We start from the raw sequence: 20,857 nt of genomic DNA, 5'->3' as shown, positions 1-20,857 counted from the left end.
CATATTTATTCTACATCGTGAGGGATACTTCTCAGCATATGGCGACTATCCGGATAATACGAATTCACTGCTTAAAATATCAAGAACCTATTCAGTGAGTAGTTACCGTACAATCAATTTCTTCTACCCTGCAATGTCACGATTAAATACAAGGCATGGAACTTGTGTCAAGCCTATCTTATTTAATCATTTGCTTTCCCATTCACTATGCTTAGTTCCATTTAATGTAAATTAAAAACTCCTTTCTAATTTCATTCACTCTGGCCAGAGAATCCTGAACTGGCATAAGTGGATCAGCATTGAACATTCTCTTCTTTCACTGGAAGGGGTAGATTCTTTATTGATCATACACTATCTTCGTGTACAAATTCCTATACCCAGTAGAGCCCTTATAATTGTCCCTGGAGACTAAGAACTAAACCAAAGCATAGTTCAGTGTACACAAGAAGACTATGATGACCTCAAGTCTAAGGATACTTGTACAACTATCATTATATGAACAACTGCTGACACATGAGTGAACTCCATCAGTTGTTCAGCTGTGTGAGTCATTGTAACACCCCCAAATCCGGGTCGGGGATCCGGGTTGTCACGAGTTCCATTTCCCTTAATAACACCCAATCTTAATAATTACTCAACTACTCTGTACTGTGACCCCACAATAAACACACACACCACACGTTATAGTCTCAGAGATGAACATCCAAAAATAACCACAAGTCATTTTATTCCACAATTATCTGCCAATACACCTTAAAAGGTTTTCTGAATAAATTTACATTTTTTTGCCATTATTACAATTCATAATTATACATAAATCTGGTACATTAGAAGTTGAAAGCCTAGCCTATTGGTAGTTCCTACCTCAGCTACAGCGACATCAACGCCTATAGGAAACTGCGGAATGTTTCCTATCCGCTCACGAATTGGGAGCTTGGTCCTGTTCATCTTGCCTATCTGATGTTGTGTGATGAAAGAAGAAAGCAAGGGTGAGCAGCAAGCCCACCAAAATAATATGTATAATGATTAATAGTATATGAGCCTTCTCTTAGTACTCATGAAAGTCTTGGTCAAAAGAAATGAACCAAGTTGATATCTTAATGCGATGAAGTCGCAAAATATTCAGTATATATATATATACATATATACTTTTCAAAATCTTGGAAGTCCTCTTCCATGCATAATATACACAAAGTCCCAGTGTATAGCTGTATAAAAAAATATCGTTGCAAGGTGATCTCATATATCTAACCTTGTCTCAACGTTTTTCTGAAAATCTTTGTCATACATAAGACAATTATTAATTAGATATAAGTTTAAAAGATGAAGTTACCAAATACTTGACTACACTTATATCATTTATAAAGCTACTTGAACTACCACTGTTCAAAGTATAATGAGCTTTTACCAGTTCATCACATAGATGAGACTACAAGACAAGATTTGAATAGATTAAATCTTTAAAATATTATTAAAGGAAATGAAGTTATGACATACTTCATTAAGTCTGATATATATATATATATATATATATATATATCCACATATACATCTTCCTTTATACATTTCCTGAAAACCTCTGTCATGTAAAGTATGAACAGAATTGCAATATCCAATAAGTTTGGAAAGTAAAAGAATTTTGGCATAAACCAGATATCTTGCTGATCAGGCAAAGATACCCATAAGTAACCTTTTCTACTAGTAGATGGACGAATTTCCCACTGGTCATCACCCTGGCCTCAATAGGACCTTATGCTGGACTGCCACTCAGCCACTTATGCATTTGATGGACTCCCACTGAGCCACTTACACTATTATGGACGCCCACTGAGCCCATGTTGCTTATGCCGACTCAATAGATGGACTTACTTCCCGAACGTTGGGTAAGTAATCAAGTCATTTACCAAAACTGCAACCGTGTTGCGAATATAAAATACACCACAGAGCCGGATCCCTCAGGTTTTAAGCGAGTATTTAAATCCCCTTAAAAAGGAAGATCTTAAATATAAAAATGAGTTTTGGGATCCGCTCTAACTTTTAAAAATCATTTTGAAGACTCGAAAACACTTTATAGAGTGTTTGGAGTAAAGCTGATTTAATGAAGTAAATCAGTCCCCAGAATATTTAGAAAATGACTGAATATTATTAATTAAATAATATTCCCATAAAGAATAATCTTTATAAAAATAATTGAAGTAGAAGTATTAAAACTTATACTTGAAACGAGTATTAAATAACCAAAGATATACTTATATGAAAGTACTATCTTTATTTGAATAATCGAAAATAAGTTTGATTATTGACACCTTATTCTTTAATAAAATAACGAATATACCTCAGCAAATAATCGGAGTCATAGATCCTCAAATGAATATTCAAATAATATTCATTAAATAATATAAACTGAGTCATAAGCCCTCGAATGAATATTCAAATAATATTCAATAAATAATATAAAAGAGTCATAAGCCCTCGAATGAATATTCAAATAATATTCAGATAAATAAATAAAAGGAGTCATACGCATTCGAATAATATTCGAAATAATATTCAATAATAAAATAAAGCTAAAGTAATCGAAGAAACCTTATTCGATTAATAGTTTTGAAAACTATGACCATATATATATATATAAGTATATATATATATCCATATATACAAAATCTACTCGGGATCCTCGACTCCCGGTTTTAGAAAATATTTCCACCTTTGGGTCCCTATACTAAGGGTGTATGCAAATTACCGCTATTCTCTAGCATAGGTATTATCAACTGAACCAACAGATATATATGGCAAGAATATGAAACAGGCATGCATATATATAACATATCAGCATGCTTCAATATATCGCAAAATTTGCTAATTAACCAACATGCATCTATCACAAGATAATGCATATACATATACTCATCACCACAACAGTTATAACTGGTAGAAAACTTGCCTGAGCGACTGGGGGTTACGAATGGCTCGGGACGAGTCTGGTAACCTATAAACAACAAGTAAGTTGGAATTAAACCAAAGTCACTTGTAAATCTATACTTTAACTAACTTAGACTCTAACGCTTGTTTTGCGCTTACTGATTTTCTTAAGTCACTCGAGTACCCTCGGCTCCACCATTTTTAATAAATTAACCATTACGAATTTTAAGGCGATTCCTTCGCGAGTGTCTTACCAACTGCCTAACACTCTTACCATAATTGTTTCATACATTAATTAACCCTTTTTGGTCTTTAACCTATGTTTCAAAGTAAGGCGAGGGGAAATGTTTTGTTCGCGAAACGCCGTTACTTGAAACGGTCGTTTCTCCTAAACCGTGCATCGGAATCGAACGAACTACATATCAAAACGAAGCTCGTAACACGAGCTATCTAGACATGGCAATGGTCATAATCTAGCAGGGGGTTCTCGGGTCCTAATGTTATGCACAAAAACAGTCTAAAGAAAATCGGACGTTACGACGGCTATGTTTACGCGATTTCCCAAATTTAACCATTCAAAAACCATCACAATTCAACCTCAAATCAATCATACAACCAACATCCATCCAAACCACATCATAACAGCCCCAACCAATTCAAGTTTAACATTCATACTTATGCCTAAGCTTAACTTTAACCATACTTAAGTTCTTTTAATCAAAACAACAACATTTACCAATCCAACAACATCCCAAAACTCACTAATCTCTACATACACAACCATCAAGCCTCTCATGAACTAAAATACTCATATTATGCTCTTAACATTCAATAACAAAGCTTGGTTAAGAGATTATACCTTCCTTGAAGCTTTTTAACACAACACAAGAGCTTTGAATGCCTAAAGAACCTTGATCCTTGCTTGTATAACCTTAATCTTTCATAAAAATTCAAGAAAACTAAAGTTATTTCTTGAAGGTTACTATTCACCATCTTCTTCCTTGATTTATAGAAAAAGATTGGCTTGGAATTAGAAGCTTAAACTTATAGGAAGTATGTAACTATCCATGGGGAAGCTTAGATAATTACCTTGCTAAATAGTAAGTGGTGGAGCTTGGATCTTCAAATTTTAAGAAATGGGCCGAGAGCTAGCTTGGGAAGAAAGAGATTTTTGTGTTTTGTTTGATGAAAATGAAATGATTTGCTTGGTTGGTTGATTTTTGTGTTGTTTTTGGTTAATGACTTAATTAACCTTGATTTTGTGTGGTTATAATTCAACCACACTTCCTTCCCTTCTATGTCATGCTTGTGTCACCTTGCACATGTCATAATGCTCCCACTTGTCCACACCTTGTGGTTTGATGATGTCACAATCCCTGGCTTCTTGTACAAGCTTGTCTCTTGGTCACTTATTTGTTTTACGGTTCGCTTATCTTTCGTTCTCGTTTATCGTTTGAGGGATCATACCCGGGATCTTATTACTTAGGTTCCCTTAACCTTTCTCAATATATTATATTCCTTTTATGATCCTCTCCTATAATCCTTTAATTTCAATCCTTTTTATCCTGTTACCTTATACTCAATTCTCTCCGTATCTTGTGGATTTCCGGGAAAAATCAAAGTGTTCGGAATTGGATTCTGACGATCTTTACATACACTTATATACCACATAGAGTACTAATAATATCCCATAAGATCAATAACAGAACCCCTACATAGCGTGGCATGAAAAGTTTTCTCGTTCAGCAAAAACACTATTCATAAGGGTTTCAAAAGTTTCCAAAAATTGGGGTTATTACAGTCTCCCCTCCTTAAAAGGATTCCGTCCCGGAATCAGATAGAAATGAATAGGGATACTTTCTTAGTATTGCACTTTCTAACTCTCAAGTCAATTTTCCCACATTGTGGTTCTACCATCAAACTCATACTAGTTTGATAACCCTTCTCCTAAGCACTTGTTCCTTTTCACTCTATAACCCTTCCTGGTTGCTCCATATAGGTTACGTCGGGTTGCATATCTATGCGCTCATATGCCTCTATTTATCTGGCATCTGAATTACACTTCCTTAACATTGATACGTGAAACGCGTTATGACTCGCTACATGTTCTGGGTTAGGGCTAGCTCATATGCTAACTTCCCAAACGTCTTAATATATCCAAGGGTCCAACAAATTGTAGACTTAGCTTTCCTTTCTTTCCGAACCTCATCAATCCTTTCCAAGGGATACCTATAACATTACTAGGTCCCCTATTTCATACTCTTTATCCTTTCGTGTCAAATCAACATACTTATCATGTCCATCTTGGGCTACTACCAGCCGTCCTCTGATTAGATCTATCATATCCTTGGTCCTTTGGACTACTGCGGGTCCGAGCATCTTGCGCTCTACAACTTCATCCTAACATAAGGGAGATCGACATTATCTTCCCTCAAGGATCTCATAAGGCGACATCTCGATAATGACATATGATCTATTGTCGTAAGATAACTCAATCCGAATTAAGTGATCATTCCAAATTCTTTCAAGTCTATTGCACAGACTTTCATCATAGCTTCTAACATTAGAGCTTTTGCTTTACAATACCCATTCTTTCCAGTTCGTAATTGCTACTACCTTCCGTACATAATATTATACTGGTTATACTTTTGCTCGTTAGCGTTCTATAACCTTTTAATAACCACGTCAACCTTAGTATCACGAATGTGTTTCCATTCCGCATACTACCACCACTTTATTACTCCTTTTTCAGTTATTTCTATTTTCCAAAATTTGATCAATCAAATAGAAGTAAAGGAATTTGTTGAGAGATCACTATGATCATGAACACTTGTTATATCGCTTAGTTAGTACGGAAGGTGGCCAGCCTTTAGTACTTGACAAGCAATTAAACAATAGCTGGTATCCTACTCGGCTTCTATCACACAGATAGATAGTCATTCGACAATACCTCCCCTTCTGGAAGGGTTGTTCTTCTCAGCTTACATGAAATGAAAAGAAGAGAAAAGAACGAATTGAAGAGAATTGTATATATGAAAAAAATATACTGCCACAAAATATCTGGCTTGGAACCTACCTCTGAACTATAGAGGTTTGTCATAGGAGAACAAAACATATACGTATTTATATCAGCATCAAGCATTATAGCCTCGTATTTCCCATGCCTAAATATTTTCACTATCCCGTCCATCATTCTATGGACCCACACTCTTTCTCGAGCTTATACATAATCACCTTTGAAACTCCCTCGACATCGAAAATCGAATCTGGGATCTCATTCTATACATCATCGTTACTAGAATTCTATACTTGCACCGCAACCTTCCTCGTATAATAATACGACTCTCTATTGATAAGAAAGAATAATTATTCACTAGGTAGATACTCTACTTAATTAGTCTATCAATGATAACTTATACACTACCACGACCCGATTAGTGGTACTCAATCTCAACACTCATTCCAATACAACTCTCACGGTTGTAATCAGCTCATTACTCGCAGAATCATTGCTGCCTTACTATGGTCCACCACTGACCTACTGTAGTCATTCACTTTCCATGAAGTCTTAATAGCTAACCATACGGAGTCCATACATCTCGTATCTAATTCTCCTAAGGAGTTAACATAACCACCAATCACAATTCATGAAGGACACTCCAAACTCTGACGTACTTTCATGACATGAAGTAGATAAAATTGCAGAAGAGTTTCAATCAAAGCAACGATAGCAGGTTAATACCATTCTTAATCATATGCCTTAAATAGAAGACTTAACTCAAAGGTTCGTCTAGTCCTTTTTGAAACATGGTCCTGGCTTATCTCAAGATAGGACCTCCTAAGATAGATAGCCCGCTCATGGCGATTACACGAATTAAACCTTTACCAACTACTATTACGGTTGGGTATTGCACAGTCATCAGAAGGAATGTCAATCTTCCAAACCATAATACAACCTTCACAGTTTTAACCATCCTCACTGTATTATTTTGGCACAAGCGCCTATAATTATCCTCTTACCTTTAAAGTGTCGGCCACCTCTTTGGCCTTTCCTGATAGTAAAATTTCCCTACAGTCCATGTCATTTTAACCACCTCCAAATAAATTTTCTACCTCATTTCAATCACAGCTTATGTGAAGATGTTTTCCTTAAAATCTGATGAGTAAAAAAAAATCACCATTTTTCCATAAGTTATTGCCTCAGTCTTTAGAGGTTAATCACTGTCACGACTGACTCTCAATTATACTTAGAACATCTTTTATCTTAAGTCCTAATTGCCTGGAACAATTTCGACCTTTACTGGTTCGATCCATACTTTCTCGTGGTTTAACACGTGCCCCACTTGGCTTCATTATAATTACGTCATATTTCTTTTATCAACATTTTTATTCTTGAGAATTTTGAATATTACCTTTCTCCTTGTAAAACCTCTAAGGTTATCCTTCAACCGTTCCTCCTGTATTCCCTAGATACAGGACATATCAAAATACCATTCACTATTACTAGAACCATTGTCTATATACGTCTGAAAAATTTCTCCACTAATTCTTAAAGGTTATTGTTACCTTAACCCTTTCCAAATCATACTGTCAAAACTCATACTGTCCCTATTAAGGGTGAAATGCCAACCTTTATGCATTCCCCTAGGATTCATTTTAAGTTACCGATGTTCTATCCTTAATTCCACCTTTAAAAGGTACACGTATCCTTCCATGGATAAATCAAGTCGTATATCCCTGATAAGGGTGTCTTATTCAATCATTCCCACCTCGATAGTATATGCCTAATTTCACAATAACATCTGTATACAACATGAGGTCAATCAATATGGCCTCCAAAAGATAACAACGGTTATCAGCTTTTCTTGCCTAATTTGGTAACGATAACAAGGATGTTCTGGAAGATATTGGTCGTGTTCAACGTGAACTTCTTTTTAATAATTCCTTATTTACTTTTGTTGTTTATCTCAACAGTCATCTCAATATTGAGATATCTTTCATACCTGGCGTCTCCCTTTCTGGGTATCAAGCCACCAGTCTTACACTTCACATTCTTGAAGGCCACTTCCTTTATTCAATTTTCCTAATTTCTTACTTCCTTGTCTCCTCAGTCTATCCGCGTCTCATTATTTATCCTTCGAACTATATCAAGGTTTCCTCGAATCCGCCCAACTTACAGGGGATAAAATATATGTATCTCTTATGCCTTCAACCATCAATTTTAACTCATGGTGAATCACCCTCATCCTGACGAATGCATACTTTTCTATTTCTATTGCTACGAGTCTTTAGGGTTTCCTCATACCCAACTCCTTTATCATACCTCAAACTCTATTGCCTTTATATTCCTTTCCACTTCAGTTTCTTTTTATTTTCCTTTCTCTTATCATTATTTCATGAACCAACACCACATAAGCATTGATTTCAAACATCCCGTCATTCTGGATTCGTGTCCTCAGAACGAATCTTGATAACTTTTACAACTTAGATTCATAATTCATCATACTCGTCCGCCTTTGTTCTGGCTCTAAAGCTTTTACACTATCTCCATAACCTTGGGAATTACTTTCCCGAAAACAATTGATTAAACTTTAATCAGTTTATTATAATCTCTGGCTCCATGCCTTTCTTGGTCTTTCACCAGTGGGTGGCCTCTCTCTTAGAAGGGTAAGTGACAAAAACAGTCTTTTGTGATTCATCCATCATTTAGAATCTCCAATGATTCATCTATTTCCTTTAGCCAGGCTCTTGCCTCGACTGGGTCAGCTTGTTCCTTGGAACTCTGAGAGCTTAGCGACTTAAAGGTCATGAAAGAATTTCCCACCGCACTGTCTCCTCAGGGTGGTGGTTGGGGATAATAGTCTAAGTTTTCTTTAGACAGGTCCATGAATTGCCGTATAGGGGTACCATCTCGGGTCTCCTTTCCTTACTTGACTTTTGTTTCCTCAGTCTAAATATTTCTTCCTACTCCCCATAATTGGGGTCATCTTACATAATTTAAATCCTCATTTTCCACTTCATCATGTTATGGGTTCCTTTTTGTCTTGGTGGCAACCTCCCTGACTATCACGTTCAGGGTTTGCTCTAACTCTTATTCCTCAAACTAGCTTTCATCTAAGATTTCATCTTTAAGCTCTTAAACATTTGGAACCCAAATTCTATAGGAATACCTCATTATTCCCTTATCATCTCTCTCGGTATTAATCTCATATCTATTTGTTGGCTCTCTGCCTTCATTCATCACTTTTACTGGCACAATATGTTCTTTTCCAATAATTCGGGCTGTATTGCTATCTCAAACAGCTTTTCGGTACCGGCTCCGGTTACCTTGACTACTATTTCCAAAATCTCTTATAAACTCTCCCAAAGACATTATCATCTTGAGTCTCTCCTTTTTACTAAGGGCATCAGCCACCACATTGGCTTTCCCCGAATGATAAAGAATCTCCCAATCATTATTCTTGATTAGCTCTAACTGCTTCCTCTGGCATATGTTGAGCTCTTTCTACGTGAAAATGTACTAGAGCACTTATGGCTTAGGTAATTCTCGCACTTCTCTCCATACAAGTAGTGCCTCCAATCTTTAGGGTAAAACTATTGCCATGAGCCTAAGCTCATGGGCGGGGATATCGAATTTCATATTACCTTAATTGTCTTGACATGTACGCGATTACCTTACCGTGCTGCATAAGCACGCACCCTATGCCCTTGTGCGAAGCGTCACTACACTTCACAAAATCTCCTTTTCCATCCGGCAACGCCAGCATAGGGGCCATCACCAACCTCTGCTTCAGTTCTTGAAAGCTGTTCTCGCATTTCTTTGTCCATTCAAACTTCTCAGTCTTACGAGTAAGCCGCGTTAAAGGGGCTACTATCTTCACAAACTTGAACGAACCTCCGGTAGTGACCGGCCAATCCTACCTCTGGTAGTCGACCTAACCATGGTCATCAATTCATCAGTGGTCCTTTATCCAATCTTGTCAGGATCCTCCATGGGATCCTCCTCAACAACTATCCCTTCTAGGACAACATCCTCAACCGCTACATCCTCAATATCAACATCATCCGGTCCTGCATTAGGACACTCTATCGGATCCACAATCCGATCTCCAATTAGTAATAAAACATCATCGCGCTGTTGCTCCTCAACCTCAGGGTTCGGAGTCCTGCTACCATATACGATAACGAACTACGCTCCTATCACGATATTTATAAGGGTTCCCATAAGGGTTTTAACTGTCAGTACTACGTTAGGTAGCCCGACTATGAACTTGGAAAGAGTTCTTATTATCTTAGTGAAATTTATTATCTGAACGTCACATCATCTCTGAGGTTTATAACGCTTAGCTCTGATACCATTTCTGTAACACCCCCAAATCCGGGGTCGGGGATCCGGGTTGTCACGAGTTCCATTTCCCTTAATAACACCCAATCTTAATAATTAGTCAACTACTCTGTACTGTGACCCCACAATAAACACACACACCACACGTTATAGTCTCAGAGATGAACATCCAAAAATAACCACAAGTCATTTTATTCCACAATTATCTGCCAATACACCTTAAAAGGTTTTCTGAATAAATTTACATTTCTTTGCCATTATTACAATTCATAATTATACATAAATCTGGTACATTAGAAGTTGAAAGCCTAGCCTATTGGTAGTTCCTACCTCAGCTACAGCGACATCAACGCCTATAGGAAACTGCGGAATGTTTCCTATCCGCTCACGAATTGGGAGCTTGGTCCTGTTCATCTTGCCTATCTGATGTTGTGTGATGAAAGAAGAAAGCAAGGGTGAGCAGCAAGCCCACCAAAATAATATGTATAATGATTAATAGTATATGAGCCTTCTCTTAGTACTCATGAAAGTCTTGGTCAAAAGAAATGAACCAAGTTGATATCTTAATGCGATAAAGTCGCAAAATATTCAGTATATATATATATATATACATATATACTTTTCAAAATCTTGGAAGTCCTCTTCCATGCATAATATACACAAAGTCCCAGTGTATAGCTGTATAAAAAAATATCGTTGCAAGGTGATCTCATATATCTAACCTTGTCTCAACGTTTTTCTGAAAATCTTTGTCATACATAAGACAATTATTAATTAGATATAAGTTTAAAAGATGAAGTTACCAAATACTTGACTACACTTATATCATTTATAAAGCTACTTGAACTACCACTGTTCAAAGTATAATGAGCTTTTACCAGTTCATCACATAGATGAGACTACAAGACAAGATTTGAATAGATTAAATCTTTAAAATATTATTAAAGGAAATGAAGTTATGACATACTTCATTAAGTCTGATATATATATATATATATATATATATATATATATATATATATCCACATATACATCTTCCTTTATACATTTCCTGAAAACCTCTGTCATGTAAAGTATGAACAGAATTGCAATATCCAATAAGTTTGGAAAGGAAAAGAATTTTGGCATAAACCAGATATCTTGCTGATCAGGCAAAGATACCCATAAGTAACCTTTTCTACTAGTAGATGGACGAATTCCCCACTGGTCATCACCCTGGCCTCAATAGGACCTTATGCTGGACTGCCACTCAGCCACTTATGCATTTGATGGACTCCCACTGAGCCACTTACACTATTATGGACGCCCACTGAGCCCATGTTGCTTATGCCGACTCAATAGATGGACTTACTTCCCGAACGTTGGGTAAGTAATCAAGTCATTTACCAAAACTGCAACCGTGTTGCGAATATAAAATACACCACAGAGCCGGATCCCTCAGGTTTTAAGCGAGTATTTAAATCCCCTTAAAAAGGAAGATCTTAAATATAAAAATGAGTTTTGGGATCCGCTCTAACTTTTAAAAATCATTTTGAAGACTCGAAAACACTTTATAGAGTGTTTGGAGTAAAGCTGATTTAATGAAGTAAATCAGTCCCCAGAATATTTAGAAAATGACTGAATATTATTAATTAAATAATATTCCCATAAAGAATAATCTTTATAAATATAATTGAAGTAGAAGTATTAAAACTTATACTTGAAACGAGTATTAAATAACCAAAGATATACTTATATGAAAGTACTATCTTTATTTGAATAATCGAAAATAAGTTTGATTATTGACACCTTATTCTTTAATAAAATAAAGAATATACCTCAGCAAATAATCGGAGTCATAGATCCTCAAATGAATATTCAAATAATATTCATTAAATAATATAAACTGAGTCATAAGCCCTCGAATGAATATTCAAATAATATTCAATAAATAATATAAAAGAGTCATAAGCCCTCGAATGAATATTCAAATAATATTCAGATAAATAAATAAAAGGAGTCATACGCATTCGAATAATATTCGAAATAATATTCAATAATAAAATAAAGCTAAAGTAATCGAATAAACCTTATTCGATTAATAGTTTTGAAAACTATGACCATATATATATATATATAAGTATATATATATCCATATATACAAAATCTACTCGGGATCCTCGACTCCCGGTTTTAGAAAATATTTCCACCTTTGGGTCCCTATACTAAGGGTGTATGCAAATTACCGCTATTCTCTAGCATAGGTATTATCAACTGAACCAACAGATATATATGGAAAGAATATGAAACAGGCATGCATATATATAACATATCAGCATGCTTCAATATATCGCAAAATTTGCTAATTAACCAACATGCATCTATCACAAGATAATGCATATACATATACTCATCACCACAACAGTTATAACTGGTAGAAAACTTGCCTGAGCGACTGGGGGTTACGAATGGCTCGGGACGAGTCTGGTAACCTATAAACAACAAGTAAGTTGGAATTAAACCAAAGTCACTTGTAAATCTATACTTTAACTAACTTAGACTCTAACACTTGTTTTGCGCTTACTGATTTTCTTAAGTCACTCGAGTACCCTCGGCTCCACCATTTTTAATAAATTAACCATTACGAATTTTAAGGCGATTCCTTCGCGAGTGTCTTACCAACTGCCTAACACTCTTACCATAATTGTTTCATACATTAATTAACCCTTTTTGTTCTTTAACCTATGTTTCAAAGTAAGGCGAGGGGAAATGTTTCGTTCGCGAAACGCCGTTACTTGAAACGGTCGTTTCTCCTAAACCGTGCATCGGAATCGAACGAACTACATATCAAAACGAAGCTCGTAACACGAGCTATCTAGACATGGCAATGGTCATAATCTAGCAGGGGGTTCTCGGGTCCTAATGTTATGCACAAAAACAGTCTAAAGAAAATCGGACGTTACGACGGCTATGTTTACGCGATTTCCCAAATTTAAACCATTCAAAAACCATCACAATTCAACCTCAAATCAATCATACAACCAACATCCATCCAAACCACATCATAACAGCCCCAACCAATTCAAGTTTAACATTCATACTTATGCCTAAGCTTAACTTTAACCATACTTAAGTTCTTTTAATCAAAACAACAACATTTACCAATCCAACAACATCCCAAAACTCACTAATCTCTACATACACAACCATCAAGCCTCTCATGAACTAAAATACTCATATTATGCTCTTAACATTCAATAACAAAGCTTGGTTAAGAGATTATACCTTCCTTGAAGCTTTTTAACACAACACAAGAGCTTTGAATGCCTAAAGAACCTTGATCCTTGCTTGTATAACCTTAATCTTTCATAAAAATTCAAGAAAACTAAAGTTATTTCTTGAAGGTTACTATTAACCATCTTCTTCCTTGATTTATAGAAAAAGATTGGCTTGGAATTAGAAGCTTAAACTTATAGGAAGTATGTAACTATCCATGGGGAAGCTTAGATAATTACCTTGCTAAATAGTAAGTGGTGGAGCTTGGATCTTCAAATTTTAAGAAATGGGCCGAGAGCTAGCTTGGGAAGAAAGAGATTTTTGTGTTTTGTTTGATGAAAATGAAATGATTTGCTTGGTTGGTTGATTTTTGTGTTGTTTTTGGTTAATGACTTAATTAACCTTGATTTTGTGTGGTTATAATTCAACCACACTTCCTTCCCTTCTATGTCATGCTTGTGTCACCTTGCACATGTCATAATGCTCCAACTTGTCCACACCTTGTGGTTTGATGATGTCACAATCCCTGGCTTCTTGTACAAGCTTGTCTCTTGGTCACTTATTTATTTTACGGTTCGCTTATCTTTCGTTCTCGTTTATCGTTTGAGGGATCATACCCGGGATCTTATTACTTAGGTTCCCTTAACCTTTCTCAATATATTATATTCCTTTTATGATCCTCTCCTATAATCCTTTAATTTCAATTCTTTTTATCCTGTTACCTTATACTCAATTCTCTCCGTATCTTGTGGATTTCCGGGAAAAATCAAAGTGTTCGGAATTGGATTCTGACGATCTTTACATACACTTATATACCACATAGAGTACTAATAATATCCCATAAGATCAATAACAGAACCCCTACATAGCGTGGCATGAAAAGTTTTCTCGTTCAGCAAAAACACTATTCATAAGGGTTTCAAAATTTTCCAAAAATTGGGGTTATTACAACATCTCAAATATATCTAACAATCTCCCCCAACTTGTAAATTATGAAAAATATACAAGTTAATAGATTTGATGATATCAAAAACATTTAAGTACAAATGCAATGAGAGTCTATTTAGACAACTAACTACAACTTACAGTCCTTGCAGCTTTTACCAATCTTACTGAATTAATCTGAATCCAAAATGATTCTTGACAAAGTTTGATATCAGCTTCTCTTCTGCATTTCTCAGGACTTGAGCTATTGTAGCCTTGACTTGCTTTAATTCTTCATCTTGACTTCCAATCTGTTAGATGGCAGTCCTAAGTGCTGAAATATAATTTCTTTCCAATCCATCACCAAGTCTGATCACCCTTGGATGAGAGGAGTCTTCATTGTAGCATAGACATTTCTCTTTCAGAATAACTTCCATCTTAGCAGAATTTTTCTTCATTGGAATTTCTCTTCCATCATCTTCAACTGTTTTTGGAATAAAATCTGCAACCCTTGATCCAGAGATTCTAGCTTTATCCCTTATGGTCTTCATGATGAAATTTGACCATCTTCTGGCAACCTCAGACTTTATCTCCAAAAGATAATGAAAGAATTGAAGTTCTTTAAGAGATTTGTTCAGCACATCTAATTCTGACATTCTGTATGTTCTTCCATCTTTAAGAAATAGAATTATCTTTTCTTTGACATTACTCTTATCATGAGCATCCAGTACCACTTGAACAGATATAACCTTGTCAAGGTGTTTCTGTGTAACTTCCTCAAGTGTTTTGTCAGTTAATAAGAATGGATCTTTGATAGTTACTTCAACTCCTATTTTCAGCTTGGCTTCGCTTGATCCTAACCCTGATCTATCTCTTGTTTCTCTGGCATTCAATCCAACAGTCAAGAAATCAGATAGCAGTTGACTTTTCTTAGGATCTAATGGATTAACATTTTTCCATAGGAGTTTCTTCTTATCAGTAACTGTCATCTTGTTCAAATTATCTTGAGCTCTGTTAGAGGTTGATGTCTTGATGATTTGTTCAGGATTTGCAAATTCTTCTGTAGCTTGTTGTTTTGAACTTTCTTCACTCTGAACAACTTGAGCTATGTCAGAAGTTGTATTAGATTCTTCCGTCACCTTTCTTCTTTTCAACAGTTTCATCTTCAGGAGCAGCATCATCAAAAACCTGAACCATCTTGCACACAGGATCTATCAGTATTTGAGGAATCTTCATCTTCTGTTTGTTCACTGTCTCCCCAACTTTTCCTTTTCCCTTGTCTTTAGGATCAATAGTGGTTTGAGATCTAGTGCTTGATCTTGGAATCTCTGTGGCATATCTTTCTTTTATCACAATGCCTTTTTCCTTAGGCCTTGGAGGTTTCTTTGCATTAGAAGCTTTAGACTTAAGATTTGTCTTCTCAGCTACAAATCTAGCTTCTTCCTTCTTTAGAGTCTCTAAATCCATTCCAGGATTATGCTTGAGAAACAATCTTTTAGCAATTTCTTCATCAAGAGTCTGAATCTTGGGATCCTTATAGTAGACAGTAGTCTCCCTTCCCTTAAGCTTTAAAGTTTGTAATAAGTTCTGAGAGTCTTGACTTCCAGACTGAATCAGAATATCAGACTTTGTCATTAGAATTTGATTATCAGAACTTGCTATCAGAGTTTGTGCATTCACAGCTTCAGAACTTAAATTCTTCTGTGTAGAATATTTTCTAGAATTAGAAATTAGTTTATGTGAAGAAACTTTGCTGCTTTGCTTGCCTTGACCTTGACCTTTGCCCTTGCTAGGGTTTCCCTGGTCATCTTCAGAATCATCCTTTTTCTTCAGTGATTTTCTAATTGAGCATTTGGACTTAATTACCTTCTCCCCCTTTTTGGCATCATCTGGCAGGAGTTGTGAAAGAAGGAGTTCCACTGAAGATTAGATTTCATTTAGCTGTGTTTGTTGAGAGGCTTGATTCTGTAGGACCTCATCCAGTTGGACCTGCTGCTTTTCTTGAACACGCTCAATAGCTTCCACTTTGTCATGAATTGGTCAGATAAACCTATTCTTGTCTAGCTTGAGCATCAGGTCTAGCTTATCAACATTTTCCTGAAGTTTATTAACCTTTTCATGAGTCTTGGAGTGTAGACCTTGAAGTGTTCTAGTACTGAGAGCAGTGACTTTAAGTTGTTGCTTGAAATCAGAACTTTTGAAATATATTCTGACAGAACATGTGAGCTGGGAATAAAGTCAGGTTCATTCCACTTCTTTGTCCATTCAACTCCTCTAAAAGTTTCTTCCCAAGGAACATGAGCATCTTCTTCAACAAATTTAAGCAGTGCCTCCTTTTCAAGAATTGGAGCATTTACTGGAGCACTTGCAGGAGCACTATCTCCAGAATTTGATAGAATCTCATCATCTTCTGATAACACAAGAGTGTGTGTAACTGAAGAAGATTCTGGAGCAGCTTCATTTAAATTCTGATCTTCAGTGCCAAGATCAAGAATTGGAGTTGATGGTCTCTCAGCCTGTATAATTGGTGAAACAGGAGATGTTGGCTGTTTTGCTGGTGGAGCTTTCAGATAGAGAACAAAAGGTATATTCAAGTTATGAATATCTATTTCAAAAAATTTCTCTTGTTCTTCAACATCATCTGTAGCTTCGATTGGAAAGTGAGGTGGAGGAATCACAGATTCATGTACAGGTTCTGATCTGTGAACTTCAGGAATGTCAGATTCCTGAATCAGAATTTCTCTAGGAGCTGGAAGGGCTTCAATTACTGTAGGTTCTTGTGAGATCAGAGAATCCTGATCCCCTTCCCCAGCTTCTTCAACATCTTCAAATTGAATTTGTGCCATATGCACACCTGCTCTTGTCTTCTTTGATCTTCTGGATGGTGGAGAGATATGATCTGTATCAGAATTTACAGATCTTTTCATTTTCAAAATGCCAGAGCCCTCAGCTTCATTCTCCTTCTGAAGAGTTGACTCTTCAGCTTTTAATGTCACATGTTCTAATGCAGGAACCTGGATTTGTTCATCCTCATCAGATTCATCTCTCACAATCATCCTTCTTCTTCTCCTTGGTGGAGATTTAGGCACATAAATAGTTCTTTTGGTTTTGTGCCTAGAAGATGTGTCAGATTTTACAACTGGCACCTTTTGAGAAGTACCAGAGGTTGGTTTGGATTTGAGAGGTGAGGTTCTGATAGTAGGTTATGATGATTTTGGTTGGGAGGATTGTGCTGGTTGAAAATAGGTTCTGATAGTAGGCTGTGGTTGAGTATTGGAAGGTTGTGTTGGTGGAGGTTGAGAAGTAGTAGCCTGTGTAGATGCAACATCAGGATATATGGTTGTGTATGTGTCAGGATTAGAATTTACTAAGAATTGTTTGACAGAGTGAGGAATTTGGAGGGGTCTTAGTACATTCTTCTTATTATCAGCAGATAATAATTCTGTGAAAGCCCTTTTGTGAAGTTTAAAGGGTTCAATTGTCTCACTAAAGTTTTGAGGTTTATCAGAACAACATAAATTTTATATAAGCTAACAGAATCTAGCAAAATAAACTGTGTTGCTATCTTCTTTCATCCTATCACCTATAAAACCTAGCACAACACTAGCATAATCAAAATAAGTTTGATTTAGAAGAGCATACCCAATTTGCAGACTCATGAGTGGGATAACATCAAAGTTGGAGCATTTGTTGGCAAAGGCTTTGGTAATATAGTCGAAAAAGAAGCTCCACTCCCTCCTGATGTAGGGCCTCTTCAGTTGTCCCAGCCTGGAAAAAGATTTCTCATACCTAAGATTTGCCATCATATTTTGAAGAGCTGACTCCCCAACTTGTGAACTGTAAGTACAGTTTTCTGGCAGATACAAAGCTTGTCGAATAGTAGACAGGGTGACTAAGTGTTCATCTTCCCTTATTATAAAAATAATGCTTGGGGACCCATTTTCACCACCATCATTATATACCCTAGAACTCCAGAATTTGTTTGCCTGAGAGAAGCTGTGGTTGGGTCAGAGCATACCCAATTTCATTTCGAGCGAGAAAATCTTGAATGAAGTGAAGTTCTAAAGGAGCCTCGTCCTTGTTGAGAATAGCCATGTAGTTGTTGGGGACAAACTTGGCTCCATCATATATAAGATCTTTAGGTGCCATTTTTTGAGAAATCAAGTGAAAATTGTGTGTTTACAAGGTGTTTGATAAAATGCCTGTAAGAAAGTCCATCAGAAAATAGAGAGAAAAAGAGAGAGTAAAAGAAATAAGAGATTAAAGTAAGAGATAAGGTAAAAGATTTGTATAATCTTTTATCTCTAATATTTATACTCTTCCCACTCAACGGCTCTTTTGGAAGTAAAACAGACATGTGACACCTGACAGCATGTAAACAGTCAAAACATTATTAGTGGGCACGGTAAATGTGCAGTAATTATTTCTCATATGCTGTTACCAAAATAAACACGCAACCCATTACCAAATGATTATCACTGTTTTTATCTCACTTAATTATTTTCTGATAAATATGTCCGTTACAGTAAAAACTACAAATAAGTCAAGTAAATAAAAAATGCCACGTAAGCATCAGGATTTACATCAGAACTTGACTATTATCAGAATTTAACGATCATCAGAACATGGCTCCTATACTCAAAAAAATGAATGATTGTTTCTGTGTTTCTTCACACAAATATTGACAGGTTTCTTCAGAGTTTAATCATCAGAACTTTCATCAGAACTTGTTCTCAGAATTTATGCAAATAATACTTAACTGTTTGTCAGAAACAAGTTAATCACCACAGTAATTTTCATCATTCATATGGAGTGATAATGTGTGTATGTGCAAATGATCAGATAAAGATTAAAGTCTGATAAACTTCAGTATATCTTAGAAATAAGGCATAACTACGAAAATTGCTTAAAATCTGTCTTAAATTGTGAAATCTACTATAGAATAAAGTTATGCAAGAATCCACCTCACTGTTTGTGCTTATTTTATGCATCTTTTGAAATTCTTTAGATAGTGGCTTCTCAGTGTAAATGAGTTACAACTGCCATCAGAATTTATGCTGTTATCAGAGTATTTCTCTAGTAATCAGAGAATGTGAAAAGTCACCAAGAAAAATTAATTTTCTTTTATAATGCATATAACTTAATACCAGCAATGCACTTGGATCTTCCCTTTCACATACTTACTCTAGATCTCAAAGGAGTACCTGATTTCAATTTTTCTTTTCTTTTGTTTTCTTCAGATAAGTGAAGTTTATCAAGCATGTAGTTCATCCTTAAGATTTACTGACATCAGAATTTGACAGATAAGAAACAATAATCTAGTTTGTGACTTAGTAATAAGATACACAAAGTATATTTGACTCATATCAAAATCAGAATTTGCTTGTGTTATTGATTTCCACATAAATAACTAATTCAAACATGGGATTCATAGTTTGATAAAGACTACTAAGTCAGCATCTAACAAGATAATTCCTCATTAGATTGAATAGTCACAGAACATTCAAAACACTTTCAGAGTTTATAGATCACATCAGATAATATGCAGTGTTTAATATGTTACAATTTAAGCACAGATTACATTGAGATAAGAAAATCTGTAAACATTGATAATAAAGTTTGATGTATGAGAACAAAAACTAAACAGATTTTGAGAAAAAAACCTGAAACCATTCCAAGTTCATCTACCAGTCTTGTAAAAGTAGCTTCACATAGTGGTTTTGTGAAGATATCTGCTAGTTGTTGATCTGTTGGAACAAAATGCAATTCCACTGTACCTTCCATCTCATGTTCCCTTATGAAATGGTACCTAATGCTGATGTGCTTTGTCATTGAGTGTTGAACTGAATTTCCTGTCATAGCAATAGCACTTTGATTATCACAGTAAATAGGTATTTTAGAAAATTCTAACCCATAGTCCAGTAGCTGATTCTTCATCCAAAGAATCTGTGCGCAACAGCTTCCTGCAGCAAAATATTCTGTTTCTGCAGTTGATGTGGAAATTGATTTCTGTTTCTTGCTAAACTAAGAAACCAATCTGCCTCCAAGAAATTGGCAGCTTCCACTAGTGCTTTTCCTGTCTATTTTGCATCCTGCAAAATATGCATCCGAGTAACCTATTAGCTTAAAATCTGATTCCCTAGGATACCACAATCCTAGATTTGTTGTACCCTTGAGGTACTTGAAAATTCTTTTCACATCTATTAGATGAGGTTCTCTTGGATCAGCCTGAAATCTTACACAAAGACAGGTAGCATACATGATATCAGGTCTACTTGTAGTTAAATAGAGTAAAGAGCCAATCATACCTCTTTAGTTAGTAATATCTACTGATGCTCTAGTAACTTTATCTAACTTGGTGGCAGTGGCCATGGGAGTTGATGTAGTAGAACTGTCTTACATTCCAAACTT

The sequence above is a fragment of the Apium graveolens genome, chromosome 3 (assembly GCF_009905375.1).
Source record: "Apium graveolens cultivar Ventura chromosome 3, ASM990537v1, whole genome shotgun sequence".
In the NCBI taxonomy this organism is placed as follows: Eukaryota; Viridiplantae; Streptophyta; class Magnoliopsida; order Apiales; family Apiaceae; genus Apium; species Apium graveolens.
The sequence above is the reverse complement of the archived record's forward strand: the minus strand, read 5'-3'. Positions refer to the sequence as shown.